The 20,541-nt window shown below is 38.7% G+C and overlaps 1 long non-coding RNA gene across 1 annotated transcript; it reads right to left on the bottom strand.

The window, feature by feature from the left end:
• Positions 1–1,427: 1,427 nt before the first annotated feature.
• On the bottom strand, positions 1,428–3,020 carry LOC138891842 (uncharacterized). Its single transcript, XR_011408179.1, has 2 exons — positions 2,449–3,020; positions 1,428–1,964 (listed from the first exon to the last, which is right to left on the bottom strand). It is a non-coding gene; the product is annotated as an uncharacterized lncRNA (long non-coding RNA).
• Between the last annotated feature and the right edge of the window lie 17,521 nt (positions 3,021–20,541).

The raw sequence follows: 20,541 nt of genomic DNA on the forward strand, positions 1-20,541 counted from the left end.
TGCCAAAGAAATAATCTGTTGTGTTAATGTATTTAAAGCATCTTCCTATTTTACTGTAGTAGCCTTCTTGATAATTACACAATCATATGGCCATTGGATGGCATTCTCAGGAATTTCATTCAACAATTGCAATGCTTCCTCTATGGTTTTTCCTATTACAAAACCTCCTGCAGCTACATCTATCACATTTCTAGAAGTGGGTTTTAGCCCGTGATAAAAAATATACAACTGCATATGTTCAGGAATGTTGTGGTGTGGACATTTCCCTAACATTGCCTTTAACCTTTCTCAAGCTTGATAAACTGACTCTGTGTTAGTCTGCAAGAAATTTGATATGCCTTGTCAATATTTATTAAAATTTTCTGAGTCATTTGGTCTCATGTGGTAATTGATCCTTGAGGCAAACTTCGCAACCAAGTCTTAGCATCTCCTTTCAAATAAAAAAAATAAATAGCATTAACTTGATTGCTTGAGGGGATACTCCATTATACTTAGTAGTAGTTCCAAAAAATTAATTAAATGACTATGTGGATCTTCACTTGAATCTCCAATATAGATACAAGATTGTTGGATCGTTTGAATCAGGCCGATCTTGATTTCAAAGTTGTTGGCTTCCACTGGGGGCTTCCTGATACTAGATTCACAGTTGAAGTGATCTGGTCTAGCATAATCCCTTAGGATTCTGTTTGCTGGCCTTTGCGCCACTTCATTAAACCGATCCTTTATTTGGACTAGTGGTGGTACTTCGCGTGGGTTGATATTTTATAATTTTTGATTCTCCATTCCTTCACAAGCTATTGTTTGAGAAGAAGTTTGTCCTTTCCTGCGCGATCGAAGAGATCTTTCAATTTCAGGATCGTAACTTGCCAACTTTTTTGTAGAAGAGCAGGTCATAGACTAATTGAAATTCATAAAGTAAAGAAAATTAGTTCCTAAAATAATAATAACAATAAAATAAAAAACAATAATAAAGAAGATTGCGAAGATGATAAACAAAATAGGTTCCAAAGCAAAAAGTATTAGTACAATAATTTTATTATTTATAGATAATAGTAATATTATACCACACTTGCAATAAAATAGATATATAAAAATGATGCAACAAGTAAACCGTGACGAGAAATAATACTATTCAAAGTAATAGTGTTAATACTCGTGATAGTATCTAAAATTGTAATGATAATATATATAAAGGCAGTTAATAGTATGTGAGACTGTGAAAGTATTGATTATAATGTTTTTTTTGTTAATAAAATATTGACAATAGTCTAATTGTAGTAGATATACTAAGGGATTTAATAAAAATAGTTGGGAATAGTTATAATGAGAAAGAAAAATAAAAAGGTATTGGCGAAGCTAGAAAAGTTTTCAAGGGTGTTCAAACTTGAACAAGAAAATAATTCTCAACAAGTCGGTGCACCGAAAAATTTAAATCAAACAACGTGATATCGAGCTAAATTATAAAAATACGGGGAATAGTACGAACAATTGGATAAATCCAAATTAATATAAGAAGCATCGAAAAGAGATTCTACTTATTACAATTGTACTCGACGAGGCTTCATCTCTTGAAATGTTTTTACAATAGACTCATTAAAAACAATACTAAATACTTCTCTTTCTACATAAGGCACTATGCAACCGCCTAAAAAGTCATCATCCATTCGATTCCGCAAGTCATTCTTGATAAAAAAAAATTCATGGCTGAGAAAGCTCTTTCAACGGTTGCAGTGGCAACAGGCAGAAGCAGCGCAAGTTTTACTAAGAGGAATACAAGAGGATAAACTGAATGCTTCTTTGTCTTAACTAATCTTTTTGAAAGATCAGAAAGCCCATTTATATTGGAGAACCTTTCATCAAAGTCACGAATACCAATAATGTAACTCGCAAGTTGATTCTCAAGAGCACTCATTCGAAATTCATCAAAGTCATGAGGATACAATTCAGCCATCTTCATTATTTTTCTGATATCAAAACTTGAAAATGAGTCAATTGGATTGAAACAAGAAACTCCATGAAGCAAATCAGTTGTCACTTCATCAAAACGATTATTAAGTTTTTGAAGTTGCCAATCAAGAACTTTACAAAATACTTCAACACGATAATTATGAAAGACAGTATAATCAACAGGTTTTCGCAGTGATCTTCCATAGTTAACGTATAGATCATCAAAATTAGGCACCAAAATATCATGCTTGATACAAAATATAGATACTTTATCAACAAACAAATCCCATTCATCATCCCTCCTTAAAGTTTGCAATCTTTTCTTTGCTACTTGAACAAGTAGCATGGAATTTGCAATATCTTGATCTTTCTTTTGTAAGGATACGTTCAGCTCATTAGTGATTCCCAAAATATTTATCATTAAATGCAACAAGAAAGCAACCTTATATGTTTGACAAGCTTCAAGATACCCCGATGCCTTAGCTCTATCATCTAAAGTACCTGCATCTTCAATAAGAGTATCAAGAACATTAACAATAGAGCCAAACATACAAATAGAGTTTTTAAATGACTTGTAGTGAGATCCCCAACGCGTATCACCGGCTCTAACAAGACCAAGTTCTTGATTCAAGCCTCTACCTATTTTTAGTTCACCCATATCTAATGCCTATTGGAGTTTTTCGTTTTGAGAATCTCGAAATTCATCCACACATTTAAAAGAAGCTCCCAACACATTCAAAATATTTAAAACCAGTAATACAAGTTCACCTACATGAACACACTTCTTAGAAACCGCAACAAGAGTTAGTTGAAGTTGATGTGCAAAAAGAATGAGCCGATCTACTTTCTTATTTAATCAACTTCTTCAGACCTTTAATATCACCTTACATATTGCTTGCTCCATCATAACATTGTCCACGTATAGAAGATGAACTTAAATAATGATGAACAAGTACATCGACAATTAATTTCTTTAGAGATAAAACACTAGTATCTCGAACATGAACAATGCCAATAAACCTCTCCATCACACTTCCTTTTTTATCGACATACCGTAAAACAATAGCCATTTGCTCTTTGTGTGACACGTCTATAGACTCATTAATAAATAAATTAAAGTAGTCACAATTTAGATCCTCTATTATAGCCTTAATAATTTCTATCTTACATGCGGTCATAATTTCTTTTTGAATATCTGAAGAAGTCATCTTATTATTTTTTGGAGCACGTTTCATCACAAAGGGTTTAATCTTATCACATTTATCCGCATACCATGAAAGAATTTTAATAAAATTACCCTTGGTCAATGACGTTTCACTTTCGTCATTACCGCGAAATGCAAATCCTTGATTCAAGAGAATCCTTACCACATCAACTGAAGTGTTTAAGCGAAGCCAATACTCACGCTTAATTTGATCGAATTGTTTGTCAAATGCAGTAATAATAGAATATTTTTGCCGCATTAGATCATCACAATTTCTATTTGCTTTATTGTGAATACTATTTGGCAAACCAACATGTTTCTTAAAATATTCTTTTATGTTCCAATTCCTAAACCCTTTACTCGAAAAAATATCACCACCACCTTGATGAATACATTCTCCCTTAAATAAATAACAAGGTAAAAAATATGCAGCATCAGTACTTACACTATACTCCAACCAATTAAAATTATCAAACCATATAGGATTAAAACGACACTTAAATCCAGAAAAGTCAGATTGAGGGAAGTCATGATATCGAGGTTGGCAAGGACCACCTTCATTGTATGCCCTCCTTATTTCATCGCGATGGTTCAGATGATACTCCAATATTGGAGTTCTTTAAGTTGGATCGGACTGTGGAGGAATTGTATCAATTTCTTGTCTTAGAGAAGAATGCGAGGGAAAATCTGATTGATTGGTATTTTCTTCTCTGTTAGATTGATTTTGAGATGCCGAACTTATTTTTGGTACTTTGTTGTAAAATGTCAACAAATTCATTGCAACTTCAATTCCCTGAATGTATAAAGTAGTTAAAACATATTATTCCTAAGTCCTAAATCATTAGGAGACACACAAAATCAGTAAACTTAAACTATTACTCAAGGATTTACATGTCTTTCTATTTATGCTCAAAAATCTTGAGTAGACCCTTTTTAGCCACAGTACCAAACCAAAAATCAGAGAACTTTAATAATTATTACCAAAACTGAAACTTTGAAGCAAAAAAAAGAAAAGGAAAGATAGTAGTTTCTAAGTTCTAACCAGTTTAATGGAGAGTAGAGACTAGATTAATGGAGACTGGAGTTATTGGAGTGATGAGTAGCGCCAGCGGAGAGAACTGAGCAGGAAGAACTTCCAAACCCAAAACTTCACTTGTCACTTGCAGTCTTGTAGTAGTGTTGTTACTGTAGCGGAGAGTCAGAGAGATCGGAGAAGATGGAGATCAAAATTACCTAGGGTTTTCTTATTTGTTTGCATGAGAAATGAGAAATTGAGAGGGATCGATTTTGATCTTTTAGGGATTTTGATTTGTTTATTCCAAATTTTTGTTTTATAAATATTATTTGTTCCATATTTTTATTTTATAAAGTAAGTCAAACAGATCTAACGACGTCGTTTATTTTGTTTGTCTTTTTAAAAAATAAAAATCTGGAACGCAACAAAAATTGTAGAGAGTGAAGATCGAACTCGTGCCCATGAGGCCCTCTTGACCACCCTTTGCCACTAAGCTATGACTCTTCATTGTTGCAAGGGTGTTCAATATGTATCACATGTATATAAATCCAAAAATTTTACCTATATACACAGTGTAATTGTCTCGACATTTTCCGACGAAGGGTGGTCAGTTGACCACCCTTACTACACTGTAGCTTCGCCCCCGTTGTTACTATAACTATGATTGAGTCTAAGAAACATTATTATTAATATAAAAGTAATATTAAAGTGCAATTTAGAAAATACCGATAAAAAAATATTATAATAATAAATTCTCAAATTAGTAATAAAATATTTAATCTGAAGTAGATGTATGCTAATCCCCGGCAACGGCGCCAAAACTTTGACGAGGCCAATGTGTATAAGATTTTGCTACTCGTACTCTGTCAAATTCTAGTATAGTTTATGATATCGTCCCATAGAGATTGGAGAATCTAGCTACAAACTTATATTATTCTTACTACTATTTGAGAGAATCAAATTTATGAAGTTTTGTTTGTTGAAACTTTAAATTGCTTAAGTTGAAACAAAATAACTTTCGGAAGATTTATATTAAAAAAGAATTGAGAATCATTAAATTCACTCGATAGAATGATAATAATACAATCTTAGCTTCAACATGTATATCTCTTAAGAATAATTGTTTATTGCTAATACAATTATATTTTACTCACTAAGAATTAATCAATTAATAACACTCCGCGGGGTTATGTAAATCAATTGACATATGACTCGTGACGATTAAATAGAAATAATTTTCCTGCCTGAATTGTGCTAAAAAATAGCAAAAACCTCTTGCGATTACTTTTTACTAAAAATCAATAATCTTGCCTACTATAACTCCTCCGTGAGAATTAGAATGGAAGTAAGTAAGATTACAGACTTGGAATAATAGATTAATAAGAATTACTCTCACTTTATTATTTTACCCTATAGTTATCATATATTAATTTTTCTTCGTAAGAATTATAAAATTGACATACAACTAACTTTGGAGAAGAAATAGATATAAGTGATAATAGTTAATTAAAACTAATATTCCAGCACAATATAAAAATATATGTAGAAAGTTTCAGGTCAAGCATGTAGTAAAATTGAGATTAATATTATAACTATATCGAGCTTCATCAACTATCCTAACAAAATAGATTACTCCATTATGAAGTATTTAAATCTCACAAAGAAAGAAATTCTTAAAATACTATCAATACTCTTAGAAATTTCCAAAACTACATGAGGAAAGTGAAATATATAAAGAAGAAGCAAAGACCAAAGCTAGAGAAAAAGTTGTTAATTGGCACGTCTGATCCTCCCTCCCCCCTCCCCCTTCAACACAAATATGACATACTATTTATAGAAATCAAATCCCATAAGGTGTCATGTTGCCTCATGCTTCTTTTGCCATGTTGCCTCGTTCTCTTTTGCCATGTTGTCTCGTGCTCTTTTGGCTTGATGCCTAGTGATCTCTTTTTATTTCTTTATTTGCTTTATCATGATATTCTTATTGTAACGATCTGGCCGGTCGTTTCGAGATTTATAGCCTCGTTCCCCCATTTTTTTCTGTTGCGCTTGTGCTCTACAGCTGTTATATATTTTACCGGGTTGGTTGATCCGGGCCCGGAGTGATTTCGGAGTGAATTGAAATACTTAGTCTCTTAATTGAAAGTTTCGGTTGGAAACGTTGACCGAATGTCGACTTATGTGTAAACGGCCTCAATTTTGAATTTTGATGGTCTTGTTAGCTCCGTTAGGAGATTTTGGATTTAGCAGCGTGTCCAAAATATGATTTGAAGGTCTCTAGTAGAATTAGGCTTGAATTGACAAAAGTTAGAATTTTGGCAATTTTGGACGGCAGTGAAAATTTTGATATCGAGGTCGGATTTGATTTCCGGGAATTGGAGTAGGTACGTGGTGTCATTTAGGACTTGTGTGCAAAATTTGAGGTCAATCGGACGTGGTTTGATAGGTTTCGGTGTCGTTAGTGGAATTCAGAAGTTTAGAAATTCCTTAGGCTTGAATTCGGGTGTAATCGGTGTTTTGATGTTGTTTTGAGTGATTAGAAGGTTCGACTAACGTTTTATTGGGTTATATGACATGTTGGCATTTTTGGTTGAGTTCTCGGTGGGGGGGCGGGGGGGGAGGGGGGGCTTGGGGGGAATTCAGGAGGTTTCAGACTTGGTTTTGGATTTGAAAGGGTAGCTGAAGTGTTGTTGTTGCTGGTGTAATCGCACATGCGGAGTGGGAACCGCAGGTGCGAGCTGGCAGAAGCGGGGATGGAACCGCAGAAGTGGTCGAGGATGAGTTTAGCAGAAGCCGTAAGTGCGAAGATTTTCCCGCACCTGCGATGGTCACAAAAGCGAACAGCTGGGTGCAGGTGCGAGTTTTAACCGCAGGTGCGATGGGTTTTTGCACTTGCGATAGGCGCAGATGCGGTCTTGTAGCCGCAACAGTGGAATCTGGGATTTTAAGTAGAATCCGCACCTACGATGGATTTTCCGCAGGTTCGGCATCGAAGATGCGACAGTGGGTCCGTAGATGCGAAAAGTCTGGGCAGAAGGTTTAAAGGCAAGGGTTCGCGATTTTTTTTCTTATTCCACCATTTTGGTGTTTGACTTAGGCGATTTTGGAGAAGCGTTTCGAGGTGATTATTGAGGTAAGCTTCTTGTACTCGTTTTGGATCATAAAACTTGTTTTCCCTCTGATTTTCCCACCTAATTAGAGAGATTCTAGCTTGAGAATTGGAGAGTGGATTTTGGGGATTTGGATGACCAAATGTTGTCAGATTTTGATAAATTTGGTATGGTTAGACTCGTGAGTGAATGAGCTTTCGGGTTTTGTTACTTTTGTCGGATTTCGAGGCATGGGCCCGAGGGCCGGGTTGAGCCGATTTCGGATTTTGGGCTATACTTTAGTAGTTTTCTTGTGGAATTGATCCCTTTAGCCTATATTAATTATCTCGTACTGCTTGTGACTAGATTCGAGGCATTTGGAGACTGATTCGAATGGAAAAGGCATTTCGGAGTAGGATTTTGCACAGTTGAGGTAAGTAACGCTTTCAAACTTGGTTCTGAGGGTTCGAAACCCCGAACTATGTGCTTTACGATTGGTATTGAGGTGATGCACATACCAAGTGACAGGCGTGCGAGCGTGCATCGTGAGAATTATAGCCTGGTTGATTCCATGGCACTGTATAATGACTCTATTTTGCTGATATCCGTGTTTTCATCGTGTGATAAAGTAAATGAGCTGTCAATTATGCTAGATATCATATTTAGGCTTTATGCAAGTAATGTTGGGACCCCTAGTGGTCGTTTCTTGCTATCATCTCACTAATTTCATTGATATTATGTACTTAGTCATGCACTTCATATCATATTTCAGTCTAAGTTGTTATTTATTGATATATCATATCATTGTTTCGGGCTAGTTGTCATGATATCGTGAGCCCGTGAGTGAGACTGGAGATATTGATGACTGAGTGAGGCTGAGAGTCTGATTATGAGTGACAGTTATGGGATCGGGCTGCACGTTGCAGCGGTTATACTGATTGTATGATAGCGTTTGGGTTATAGGAGCCCCTCCGGAGTCTGTAACACACCCCCCAGTGAGCGCGGTTGATACTATTGAGGGATGGATCTTCCCTGGACATGGATCTTGTTTGAAGTACTTGATACCTGGAGATGGATCTTCTCCACAGGGCTGGATTAGCCTTTCCCCCGTATTGGGTGACCTATGTTCAGTGTAGTGTATGTTCTGGGATGGATCTTCCCTAGGCCGTGTGGGCCATATACAGTACCGAGTGGTTGAGATATTGAGAGTGTGAGCACATGAGGCTGTCAGCATGGTGCCTCACTTACAGTATGAGCATTGGCATGTAGAGATAACAGCGTTATATTCATTACACTATTCGGATCTGCTTTACTTTACTGTTCGAGTTGCCTATGTGATATGAGAGCATGCCTACGATTGTGCATAGTTATTTTCATTTTATCTGTACCAGTTGAGTTCGTCACTACCTTTCAGTCCAAAGTTTAGACTTGTTACTTACTGAGTTGGATATACTCACGTTACTCCATGAACCTTGTGTGCAGATCCAGGCCTTCCTGGTCACGGCGGCGGCTACTGATTGAGGCATCAGAGTTCGGGGACTATCGAGGTAGTTTCATGGCATTCGCGGGCCTTGATTCCCCTTCCTTATTCTATCTTCACTTTAAGTTTTATTCTCTAGATACTGTTGTGGACTATATTCTGGTTTTAGACGCTCATGTACTCAGTGATACCCCGGTTTTGGGATGGATTGTACCGTATTTTGGTTAAATTCTATTTTAAAATGGCTTTTCTTTAATATAAATTGTTGTGTTGTTATTTCTAAAAGAGTGTTTTACTGTGTTGAAATTGTTGAGTTGTGGCTTGCCTAGTTCCACGATAGGTGCCATTACGACGGTCGTTTTTGGGTAGTGACACTTATTTCCGTAAAATACTCTTAGAAAATATAGAGAATTGACATGTTATTATATATATATATATATATATATATATATATATATATATATATATATATATATATATATATAAAATTTAAAATGATTTATTTTTAAGTATATAATTGTGACGACCCAAATTTTTCTCTGTTGGGTGTCGTGATGGCACCTAGTCTTAGGGACTAGGTATGCCTAAATACTTCTGAAAATAATAACAAAATAAATAAAGATTAGCAATTCCAAATTAAGAATTCTTTATACAAGTATTACAATCCCAAAACCGGTAGTACAAATCATAAGCTCTACAGAGTTTGCTAGAAAACCTCTAAATACATATTTACCTTGAGTCTCCACCGCAAGATCTGAACAGCTAGCTAATGATCGACTGACTCCGCAATACCTAGATCTGCACAAAAATGTGCAAAATTATAGTATGAGTACACCACAACGGTACTCATCAAGTATCAAGACTAACCTCGGTGGAATAGTGACGAGGGATAATCAAGACACCTACTGGACTAAATAACCTGAACAAGTATAAGTGTATGACTAACAGGAATACGATATCTCTATAAAGCTATGCATAATGACAATGATAATATGGTACTCTCAATAAGAAATAGGAACAAAAATTAGCAGCAGAACACAACAAGTAACAACACAATAGGGTAAGGTGGGAACAGTCTAAACCCGGAGAACACAACTAAAAGAAAGACAGGTATCAGCTAGATGAAAATAACCGCTTTCACATCAGGTTTTATCCAATAATCACCACGAGGCACCGAACCTCAAAATATTCATAATTCACGGGTTCCAATTTGTGAACCCCAAACACTTGGCATCTTGTGCTTTCGCTACAAACAAAAACTAAACAGACGAGTCACGTTCCAATAGAACCAAACCCGAATAAAGCCTCAATCTCTATCAAAATCTAAAAATCGACCCAAAAGTCAACCCCCAGACCCGCACCTCGAAACCCAATAAATTTTACAAAACTCGAACAACCATTCCGATACGAGTTCAACCATACTAAAATTATCAAATTTAGATACCAATTTGTCCCTCAAATCATGATTTTTCATTTTGAAATTTTTCTTCAAAAACCTCCATTTTTCTCACTCAAAATACAAATTAAATGATAAAAATAAAGATAAAATCATGGAATATAATAAATTCTAGATAAAAAACACTCACACAATCGATTTACTTGAAAAACCCACAAAGAAACTCCCAAACTCGAGATCTAAAACTCAAAATATAGAGAAAATGGCAAAACCCTTGAATATAAACTCTCTGCCTAGGACTTCCTCATATGCGGACATATAAGCGCATTTGCGAGCAGATGTTTGCATCTTCGAACTTAACCTACTAGGCCTAAGTTCGCATCTGTGGACAATATAGCCGCACCATCGACGTCGTGAAAGCGATGACAGGAGCGCAGAAGCGAACTCCTTCGCAGAAGCTATTGCGGAACCGCAGAAGCGGTCTTCGCACCTGCGTGCCAGCTTCCGTAGAAGCGAGAGAGCTCCCAGGCCTCAAAGATCACAGACGAGACTAGGCTCACACAGAAGCGGAGCCGCACCTACGCTCCAGGATTTCGCAGGTGCAAGACACCAGAAACAGGCCTGTCCAAAACTATGAAAACTATCCGATACTCGTCTGAAACAAACCAGGGGCCCCCGGGACCCTGTTCAAGCATACCAGAAAGTTCCATAACCTAACACGGACTCGCTCGAGGTCTTAAATCACATCAAACAACGTCGAAAATACGAATCACACCAAGAATCAAACTTATGAACTTTCAAATCTTCCGACTTCTAAAACTCATGCTGAAACCTATCAAATCAACCCGGAAGGACGTCAAATTTTGCAGGCAAGTCCCAAATGACATAACGGAACTTTTCCAACTCTCGAAATTGCATTCCGAACCCTATGTAACCAAAATTCAACTATTGGTCAAACCTCTCCACCTTCCAAACTTCAACTTTTCCAACTTTCGCCGAAATGCTTCAAATCACCCTACGGACCTCTAAATCCAAATCCGCACGCACGCTTAAGTCCAAATTTACCATACGAAGCTGTTGAAATCATCCAAAATCCATTCTGGGGCCGTTTACACAAAGTCAAATTCTGGTCAAGTCTTACCGCTTAAGCTTCCAAAAATAGAATCCTTCTTCCGATCTGACTCTAAATCATCCGAAAACTGAACTCGATTATGCACGCAAGTCAATACACATAATACGAAGCTGCTCAAGGCCTTATGCCACCGAACGCGACTTAAATTATCAAATTGATCGGCCGGGTCATTACATCCTCCCCCTCTTAAACAAACGTCCGTTCTTGAACGTGCCAAGAATCGCCTCGAAGCCATCAAATCACTGAATGCACACATCCAACCTACACCCACGTGTGACCCCACATAACTCCAATCCACATAAGCCTGACAACACCATCTCAATGTAATTTTTCCCTTCCACCAACATCAATAAGCCTTAGAGTCAACATTTCCACCATCCGCTCGTTTTTCAAAGGCCCGATTCTAAATCCATACCCGGTATCAGTCCCAACTAGATGAAACCACTTATACCTACACCCATAGAGTAGAGCCACACAACATGACACATCACACTTAGGTCCATAATAATAGTTCTGATCACAATAGCTGCCTGTAATCAAATCCAGCACCGGCAATTAACACCTCATAACTCTGACAATGATGCAAGAAACACGAAAACCTCATAACTATATGCCCAGATCGACAAGTCACAACTAACACCTCCGGGCATACCCCCCCCCCCCCCCCCGCAAGCTAAAACTCAAAACGCACATAACGAAAATGACTGAACATGTAAGGAGAAACACATAAGAGAAATGTCAAACAATCCAGACAAGCACAACTCTCTATCAGTACCATCCTACAAATCAATTTAAAAGGAAAAATTAAAGTAAATGAACAAATCACAAGGATCTCATCCTGATATAACTTCCACTACGGCACATAACCCGGCTAAAATATATCAAATCACATGGAATCGCGAGGGTCTCACCCTCAACTCTGAATCACAAGTCGAATACACATCATACTAATTGAAACCTTCCACTAACTCAATTATACCGGTAAAATCACAACACTTACTGAACTCTCACCCGGTAGAGCATCCAAATTACAAATCGTAACCAAATTACTCAGGAATCACATCAAAACCTATCATAATGGACAACAGGAATTCACTGCTAGCCTCGTAACTCTCAATAATGAATAAAAACAAACGATAAACACGGGCTACCACTCATAGAATCTCCCAATAGAGGTAAACACATAAGCAGAGTACTAATCATGAAACTCACCCATAAATGAAGCAACAAATAAGGGAACTCACCTCGATAAGCAGAACCGAAACAAAATATGAATGGTGCCCCTCTGTAACAAATTAAAAGCATACATGTATGACATTACCTAGCGCAGCGGCCTCAATCCTACTATATGAAACACATCAACAGGTCGGGCCTCCCTCTCTTGGGCGCCCTCTACTCACTTGAATACCCCGTTGTGACATATCTGTTTGTAGTCTGGGACAATCTCTCACCATGTGGATGGTATCTCCACACTCAAAGCAACACATCTACTGATGTGGATGTAGGAACTGTGTGGTATGGGTACTCTGATACCCATGAGTACTTGAAAGACCGTACAAAGCCTGAAGTGCAAACTGAACTGGCTGACCCATAAAACCCCTACCATGTCCTACCCTGCCTCCAAAATAAGGACCAGTAGATCTCTTTGATCTAGGAGGCCCTAGCCTCCTCTCTCTCCTAACTTCGTATGTCCTCTCTCTCTCATGGACCTGCTTGTCCTCTCTCCTAATACCCTATGCCCTCCACTCGGCGAGTGATCCCTACCACCTGCTGAAATGAAACATCTGACTCTAACTCCCGAGCCATGCTGAATCGAATATCATGCATGAGCCTCTCAATGAATCTACGAGCATGCTCTCTAACTGTAGCAACCAAAGAAGGTGCATGTCTGACCAAATCACTTAATCTAAAGCCACACTCTAACACTGACATAGTGCCTGGCACAGCTGCTCAAACTCTGCGCGCCATGCATTTCGAAAGGACTGAGGTACAAACTCTCTCAAGAACATCTCTGAAAACTGAGCCCATGTAAGTGAAGCTGACTCGGCTGGGCTACCCAACTCATACGTCTTCCACATCTAATAAGCCGCTCCCCTGAGAAAAAATGTAACAAAATCAACCCTGCTCGTCTCCACAATACCCATATATGAAGAATGCGGTGACACTCCTCCAGGAAACCCTGGGAAACGTCTGTCGCCAATCCGCTGAAGGTAGGAGGGTGGTACTTCTTGTACCTCTCAAGTCTAAGTTGTTCTTCCTCAGATGTTGCTGCCCTAACCACGGGCTCAACTAGGACCATAGGTTGTGTCGCCATAATACCTGGAACCTGACCAATATGCACTCGATGCTCTGGAGTATGGGCGGCGGGAGTCTGAGCTCCTCCCTCGATCTGTGAAATAGCTAGTGCCACCGGAATCAACCCCGCCTGAGCCAATGTACCAAACATGCTCAGGAACTGTGCTAAAGTCTCCTGAAGTTCGGGGGTAACAGCTGGCGCTTCCAGTACCTGCCCCTTAACTGAAACTACTAGCGGCTCCTCAACTGTTGCTCTGGTTGGTGCCCTAGATGCGGTACGTGCTCCTCATCGGCCTCTGCCTCTACCCCTAACGACATCTGCTCTGGGTGTAACATCATCATTAACTGCAGTTTGTGTCCTCACCATCTATGAGAGAATGGAATGATAAGAGTTCAAACTTTGAGATCAATGAACTCGCAGATAGTTACATAGCCTCTCAAAGATAAGTACATACGTCTCTGTACCGATCCGCAAGACTCTACTAAACTCTCTTATGACTAGTAGCACCTATGAAACTAGAGCTTTGATACCAACTTCTCACGACCCAAATTTCCCTCCGTTGGGTGTCGTGATGGAACCTAGTCTTAGGGACTAGGTAAGCCTAACAACTTCTGAAAATAATAAAAAAATAAATAAAGATCAGCAATTCCAAATTTAGAATTCTCTATACAAGTATTACATTCCCAAAACCGGTAGTGCAAGTCATATTCTCTACAGAGTTTTCTAGAAAACCTCTAAATACATCTGTTCCGAAATAGGAGTAAATAGTGTAAATACAAAAAAAACTAGAAGGTGACTCTGAAGCCTGCGAATGCATCAGCAGGTTTACCTTGAGTCTCCACCGCAAGATCTGAACAGCTAGCTAACGATCGACTGACTCTGCAATACCTAGATCTATTCAAAAATATGCAAAAGTGTAGTATGAGTACACCACAGCGGTACCCAGCAAGTAACAAGACTAACCTCGGTGGAGTAGTGACGAGGGATAGTCAAGACACCTACTGGACTAAATAACCTGAACAAGTAAAAGTGTATGACTAGCAGGAATACTATATCTCTATAAAGCTATGCATAATGACAACGATAATATGGTACTTGCAATAAGAAATAGGAATAACAATTATCAGCGGAACACAACAAGTAACAACATAGTAAGGTAAGCTGGGCACAGATTAAACCTGGAGAACACACCTAAAAGAAAGACAAGTATCAACTAGATGAAAATAACCGCTTTCACATCAGGTTTTATCCAATAATCACCACAAGGCACCGAACCTCAAAATATTCATAATTCACGGGTTCCAATTTGTGAACCCCAAACACTTGGCATCTTGTGCCTTCGATACAAACAAAAACTGCACGGACGTCTCACGTGCCAATAGAACCAGACGAGGGTGTGTATCAATACTCAACAATATCAAGATCCATCTTATTAACCGATAAGAGTGATTAACTGCGTGTATGATTGTGCAAGTGTTCTAAAATAGTTCATGTCAGCTAGTAAGTATAGAGAAAATGGACAGCACGTAAAATATTTTCCCACAATTTTCCACAAGATAAAACTCGCACAGGTAAGTGCACCACTACACAAATATCAACAACAAGAATGCCCCCAGGCCATCGCAAGTCACCATAAATCAATCCCTGGCATAGCCCACCTTGTCTCTCCACGTGTGCAATTAGTAAACTAAATGCCCGACTTGTCTCGCCATACGTGCATAATAATATTTCCACCTTGTCTCACCACATGCGCAACCCACATATATATATCCCGCCTTATCATGCCGCATGTGAAAATATCAATAATAATAATAATAATAATAATAATAATAATAATAATAATAATAATAATAATAATAATAATAATAATAACACGGCAGAAACCTCGTGCAACCCGATAACACCGCACCGCAGAAATCTCGTGCATTACAATAACAACCACATGGAAGAAACCTCGTGCATCATAATAATTACCGCACGGCAGAAACCTCGTGCATCACAATAACAACCACCACAAGGCAGAAACCTCGTGCACCACCACAACAAGTACAACAGCAACAATGAAAATAATACAAGGGTACGACAAATAAGTCATCTCAGAAAATCCAGAACTCAAAGAAACGGAGGAACTAATTCACAAGGAATAGCCACAATAGAGAATACTAGTCATAATAAGAACAGATCAACAAGAAAGGAAATACTATGTAACAACGGTCCACAATATACATTTCGACAACGAGGGAGCTAACACAAGTAGAATAATTCCAAATAAGGACAAGTCAACTAAATTATAGGATATCTAACTTCTTTTAAGGTTGGGCAATTAGGAAAGAGATACAACAAATTCAATAAGGATAAGCAGTAGAAAGATAATCATAGCCTTAATTAAGGGTGAACAATTACATAAGAGATAATTATAACTTCAAATAAAGATAAGCAGTTAGGAAACGATAACATGGCAATAGAAGAGATAACAATTTCAGCTAAGGCACGGATGAATCAAATAAGCAACAAGAGTGGATCATAAAGTAATTAATTCTAATTAAACCAGGTAGAGGTGAACCTAGTAATTAAAAGACGTATTCATAACATAACAACTGCATAATCAGTGAATACAAGGACCTAAGAACCCTAAAGGGATAATTTTCCACAAATAAGTCTGAGCACGTGCTAGTCACCTCACGTACACGGACTACAATTAGCATAGAAGACTCAAATCCAAAAGGGTAGTTCCCCCACACAAGGTTAGGCAAGATACTTACCTCAAAGAAGACAGACAGATACTCTACAATGAACTTCTCGGGTGAAATGGCCTCTGGACGCCTCAAATCTAAATAAAATAACTTTAAAGCACAAATAAAACTCATAAGAAACTATTCCGGATCATAAATCCTCAATCTTTATCAAACTTCTAAAAATCGACTCAAAAGTCGATCCCCCGGGCCCGCACCTCAGAACCAAACATATTTCACATAACCCCGATATGAGTTCAACCATACTAAAATTATCAAATTCTGATACCAATTCGTCCCTCGTATCATGATTTTTCGTTTTCAAAATTTCTTCAAAAACCTCTATTTTCTCAACTCCAAATACAAATAAAATGATAAAAATAAAGATAAAATCATGGAATATAATAAATTCTAGGTGAAGAACACTCACACAATCGATTTGCTTGAAAAATTCATAAAGAAACTTCTAAAATCGAGGTTTAAAACTCAAAATATGGAGAAAATGGCAAAACCCTCGAATATAAACTCTCTGCCCAGGACTTCCGCATCTGCTGACAAATAAGCGCATTTATGCAACCGCATTTGCGGGCAGACGTTCGCATATGCAAACTTAACTTACCGGGCCCAGGTCCACATTTGCGGACAATATAGACACACCAGCGGCGCTGCAGAAGCGAACTCCTTCGAAGAAGTGATCGCGGAACCGCAAAAGCGGTCTATGCACCTGCGTGCCAGCTTCCATAGAAGCGAGCGAGATCTCAGGACTCAATGATCGCAGAAGCGACCAGGATCATGCAGAAGCGGAGCCGCATCTGCGCTTCAGGATATTGCAGGTGCAAGACACCAGAAACAGACGTGTCCAAAACTAGGAAAACCATCTGAAACTCGTCCGAAACACACCCGGGGACCCTCGGGACCCCGTCCAAGCATACCAGCAAGTTCCATAGTCTAACACGAACTCGCTCGAGGTCTCAAATCACATCAAACAACATCGAAACTACGAATCGTACCATGAATCAAACTTATGAACTTTCAAATCTTCCAACTTCTAAAACTCGTGCTGAAACCTATCAAATCAACCTGGAATGATGTCACATTTTGCAGGCAAGTCCCAAATCATATAACGGATCTTTTCCAACTCTCAGAATCGGATTCCGACACCGATATCACTAAAGTCAACTATTGGTCGAATCTCTCCACCTTCCAAACTTCAACTTTTTCAACTTTCGCCGAAATTCTTCAAATCACCCTACGGACCTCCAAATCCAAATCCGGACACACACCTAAGTCCAAAATTACCATACGAAGCTGTTGAAATCATCCAAAAATCATTCTGAAGCCATTTACACAAAAGCCAAATTCCGGTCAACTTTTACCGCTTAAAATTCCAAAACTAGAATCCTTCTTCCGATTTGACTACGAATCATCCGGTAACTGAACTCGACCACGCACGCAAGTCAATACACATAGTACGAAATTGCTCAAGACCTTATGTCATCGAACGGGACTTAAATTCTCAAAACTACCGATCGGGTCGTTACAATAATATATGAATATTTTATAGTCATCAAACTTTAAAATCTTTAAGCTTTCAAACGTCTAATTTTCAATAAATAGCGATAACCCAAGTCCCAAATTACGAACCGAAACTGTCAAAATACTGATCCGGGTCCGTTTGCACAAAATGTTGACTGAAGTCAACTTAAGTGAGTTTTAAAGCACAATTCACATTTTTATCATTTTTTCACATAAAAGGTTCCCGAATAATTATACGGACTGCGCATCTGCGAGGCCCTTTCCGATGCGAGGTAGCTAGTTGAGGGGAGGACCGCATCTGCGAGGCCCTTTCCATAGATGCGGAGCCACAGGTGCGGCCAAGGAGCCGCAGAAGCATAAGTCTTGAGGGAGTGAGCTTCATTTATTACGGGACTTAAGCCATTTCTAACCCCATTTCTCTCACTTTTGGGCGATTTGGGAGCTTTTTGAGAGGGGTATTCACCTAGCAACTTGGAGGAAAGTAAATTCTATCTAATGTCAGTTAAATACATAAATTAGGGGTTGATTTTAACATGTAAATTTGTAGAAATTATGGGTTTAGATGAAAAACCTAGGTTTTGATAAAAATAGGGTTTAACCACTGAAAATTATATATTTGAGTTCGTGAGGTTATGGGTAACAACTTTCTTCAAAAACTGTTAGAATCCGGGTAGTGGGCGTTAATGAATTTTAGGAATCATTCAATTAGGGTTGGGTAGCCACTCTAATAGTTAGAATATGAACTTTTGAACATATATTGATTGATTTATACAATATTTGACTAGTTTCGGATTGTTCGACACTTTGAGGCCGGAAAGCGAGCTTTGAGATGAGGTAAGTCTCTTTCCTAACCTTGTTAGAGGGAACTCATCCCCTTAGGTGTATTTTTGTTGTGAATTATATGTGTGGGGAGCTACGTATGCACTAGGTGATGAGAGTCTTTGCGTAACTATATTCTATGTGATGTCTGGGTAGTCTTAGGCTTACACCATGTTCTTTTCGCTCTACTATGTTGATCGTGCATATTAATTGTCTTAACTAGAGTTGAGATTAAGGATTTTAAGATTTAAATTCTCTCGTTTAAATTTCTTATGTGTGGGGAAGAATGGAAGAATTTTATAATAACTTTGAGATAACTATGTTCACTCGCGTCGCAAGTATTTTCACGAGCAAGGTAAATTCCTCTACTCTCATGGGAGCGGGTCGTTCGCCTCGGTAGGTTAATAGATGCATCTATGATTAGTATCGTTCGACCATCGGCAGTGCACAGTATATTTTTGGATTGGGTCGTACGACCTCGGCATAAATCATGCGTGATAATACTCGGAGCTTAATTTTTACTTGATATTAATTTCTGGCATGAGCGGTTAAAATTATTTAAATGATAGGGATTGACTCAGAATTTATTGCTACTGAAGGAATTGTTATTATCTGCTTGTTACTGAGTTGTATTAATTGTTTTTAAATAATCCATGCTTATTTATAATTCCTGCATTTTATTGTTAGCCCATAGTAAGTGTCGATGTCGACCCCTTGTCACTACTTCTTTGAGGTTAGACTTGATACTTACTGGGTGCATGTTGTTTATGTACTCACGCTACACTTTTGCACTAATCGTGCAGGTTCTGAGACAGGTGCATCTGGTAGTTACTCCGGCGTACACCCCTGATACCCTGAGACTGAGCGGTGAGCTTCCTTTCGAGCAGTTCTGCAGCACCCGAAGTCTTTCTTTTGTGTTTTTCTTTCTATCTACTTTATTTCGGAGAGTATCTTATTGTTTTGTACATTCTACTAGTAGCTCATACACTTGTGACACCAGGTCTTGGCACATATACTAGTAGACTTCATGGTTTTGGGATTATTACTATTGTTATGATTGCACTTAGCTGCTTTCTTCTTATTTATTTAAATTTGTTATTTTGTAACCTTTTTATTTAATGGAATTTAATTACTTGGAAACTCATTGAAAGGAGTAATCACGTGGTTAGTTCACTGTTGCCTTGCCTAGCGACGGAGCTGGGCGCCATCATGTCCTATAGGAGAATTGGGTCATGACAACATGGTATCAAAGTACTAGGTTCACGTAGATCTCACAAGTTATGAGCAGGACTAATAGAGTATTGTGGATCTGTGCGAAGACGTTTGTACCTATCTTCGAAAGGGTATATGGTGTTAGGAAACTACTCTTTCTTCATCTCCTATCGTGCAATTAATGTGGTACTAAGTATCCTTCTCTTATTCACTCACAGATGGTGAGAACACGCGCAGCAGATGTTACAGACCATGGAGGAGCTGCTCTCCCTCTTGCTAGAGGCCTAGGCAAAGGCCGAGAGAGGGCTCCAGCCTGAGGTAGGGGACGAGGACGTCCCAAAATTGCCCCACCTTTTCCACTAGAGGATCATATTATTGAGAAGCATGGCGAGGTGTCTATAGTAGAGCCAGCCCCAGTGGATTTCATATACGCATCGGGATTCCAGGAGGTCATGGGCCGTATGCTTCGGTTCATGGATTCTATTACTCAGGCTGGTCTATTTCCAGTAGACCCAGCCACATATCATGCGGGGGGAGCACAGACCCCTATCGCTCAGGCTCCAGGGCATGTAGTTGCCGTATATCAGACCTCGGGCCCACTATCCTTGGGCGAAGCTCCACCAGTAGCAGCAGCCGTCCCTGAGCATATACCAGTTGTGGCCGGCGATCCGCATAGGCTATTG

The sequence above is a fragment of the Nicotiana tomentosiformis genome, chromosome 5 (genome assembly GCF_000390325.3).
Source record: "Nicotiana tomentosiformis chromosome 5, ASM39032v3, whole genome shotgun sequence".
Taxonomy (NCBI): Eukaryota; Viridiplantae; Streptophyta; class Magnoliopsida; order Solanales; family Solanaceae; genus Nicotiana; species Nicotiana tomentosiformis.